Source organism: Berghia stephanieae, chromosome 11, assembly GCF_034508935.2.
Source record: "Berghia stephanieae isolate SIO BIC M18660-M18661 chromosome 11, UCSD_Bste_1.3, whole genome shotgun sequence".
Taxonomy (NCBI): Eukaryota; Metazoa; Mollusca; class Gastropoda; order Nudibranchia; family Aeolidiidae; genus Berghia; species Berghia stephanieae.
This window is the reverse complement of record NC_088370.1, coordinates 33,103,995-33,106,494: the sequence shown is the minus strand read 5'-3', so window position 1 is coordinate 33,106,494 and position 2,500 is coordinate 33,103,995.

Genomic DNA, 2,500 nt, shown 5'->3' with positions numbered 1-2,500 from the left:
TTAGAGAGAAAGAGTGTATGTGAGACAGATGGAAAGAGAGAGAGAGAAAGAGAGAGAGAGAGAGAGAGAGAGAGGAGAGAGAGAGAGGAGAGAGAGAGTGAGAGAGAGAGAGGAGAGGAGAGAGAGCAGACAGACACTGTATATAATAAAAATCAACTCACATTTCGTCCACCTCTACGACCGTTTCGACATCCGAGGCTTCTCTTCAGTTGTCAGTGATGCGATCGCATAACTGACAACTGAAGAGACGCCTCGAGTCTCGAAACGACGGTATTGAATTGGACTTGAGTTTACTCATTTTATAATGCCCTGAATTGTTATTTATTGGGCACTGTCAGAACTACATGGCATCTATCAATAATAATTGTAACTAATAATTAATAATAATATAATAATAATATAATAATAATAATAATAATAATAATAATAATAATAATATAATAATAATTAATAGTTGTAATAATATATATAATAATAATAATATAATAATAATATAATAATATAATATATAATATATAATATATAATAATAATAATTAATTAATGAGTTTATTCATTTATAATGATATGAATGTAATAGGCTAGTAGAGTATATGAATGATAGTTACTCATATATATAATTGTATACATGTAATAGTATAATAATAATAGTAATAATAATAATAATAATTAATATATATAATAATAATATATAATAATATAATAGTATATATATAATAATATAATATTATATATAATAATAATAATTAATAATTAATAAAATATTAATATATAAATAATATATTATTATATTATATTGTATAGTGTAAGTAGTAGTAGTAGTAGTAGTAGTAGTAGTAGTAGTAGTAGTAGTAGTGTAGTAGTAGTATATAATAATATATATATATATATAATAATAATAATAATATATATAATAATATAATAATAATATATAATAATAATAATAATAATAATAATAATAATAATAATAATAATAATAATAATAATAATAATAATAATATTTTAATAATAATAATAATAATAATATATATATATAAAATGCTTATGTGTGTTAAGAATACAATGCCGTTTATATATTAAGGCTTTCTAAAGTCACGATATATAAAACGTGTCCCCCCAACTTGCTTCTTGATTTTCAGTTTTCTTTGGGACTCACATAATAATGTTGTGTACAGTCAGACAACGTTATTCTATTACCATGCAAGCAATATGTTTGTCATAACAACTTCATGTATTTGTATTACTTTTATATTTTCAGTTCTTCTGATTACGGATCAGAAGGAATATTATTGTTTATTTAATTTATTTATCTTCTTTTTTTTTTTTTGGCGAGGCTTATTAATTCCTTTGGCCTTGTATTGATATAATATTACTTTTCTTAAGAGGTTTCTTATACAGAATCCTTTTTCGTGTATATGGGAGATAATATTATATGTCAATAATAGTAGTGGTAGTAGTGGTAGTAGTAGTAGTAGTAGTAGTAGTAGTAGTAGTAGTAGTAGTAGTAGTAGTAGTAGTAGTGGTGGTGGTGGTGGTAGTAGTAGTAGTAGTAGTAGTAGTAGTAGTAGTAGTAGTAGTAGTAGTAGTGGTGGTGGTGGTGGTGGTAGTAGTAGTAGTAGTAGTAGTAGTAGTAGTAGTAGTAGTAGTAGTAGTAGTAGTAGTAGTAGTAGTAGTAGTAGTAGTAGTAGTAGTAGTAGTAGTAGTAGTATACCAGCCGGTTAGCTAGAGAGATATAAGCTAAATACTGACGCAAAAAGCAATTAGACTTAAATCAAAGCTTTAAAATTGACGTCAATCACGCGATTTAAAAATACGCCTTTTTTGAAGTCCGCCAACTTTGATGTCTTCTGAAAAAAACGCTAAATTCTTTAGCGGGTTTGCGCAGCGAGCCCCCACAACGACCAACAAACGGATCGTTACAATATTCCTGAAGTAATATCTATCAAATCAATATAAATCGACCAAGATGACTTTAAAATTTGCGTCCGATGAAATTTATTGCCTGAATGAATTCGACGAGTTCAAAGAGGAGGAGGAGGAGGAGAAGATTTTATCTGATGTCTCCAAGAAAGAGGATGTTAACCTCTTTTCAAAACCCGCTTCACCGAGCCCTGACGGTGAAGGGGATTTTGTAACAGATCTTAATGACTGTCTAGATGCTTCTGAAAAATCAGTCAGATATTCTTTATACCCGATCGTCTATGACCAATATGGTAGAGTAATAACCCCTCCAAAGCTGGATTGTTCATTGATCTCACGTCCTAGAGGAAGATTCCCTCTGGAAGAGAAGGAGCAGCAAGGACTCGTTCACCTCGGCATGTCATTTGTTAAAGCCTCTTTGAAGGCAAAAGGACGGAAACAAAGGCTTAAGGGCCTCAGAAGATATTGTTTAAATAAGATATTACGAAGGCAGCAGTAATAATCTCAGGTCAATTATCAACGAAACACAATTCATTGTGTTAAATCTACGTGATTCTATTTTTCTTGGCCCTTTTAAGGGC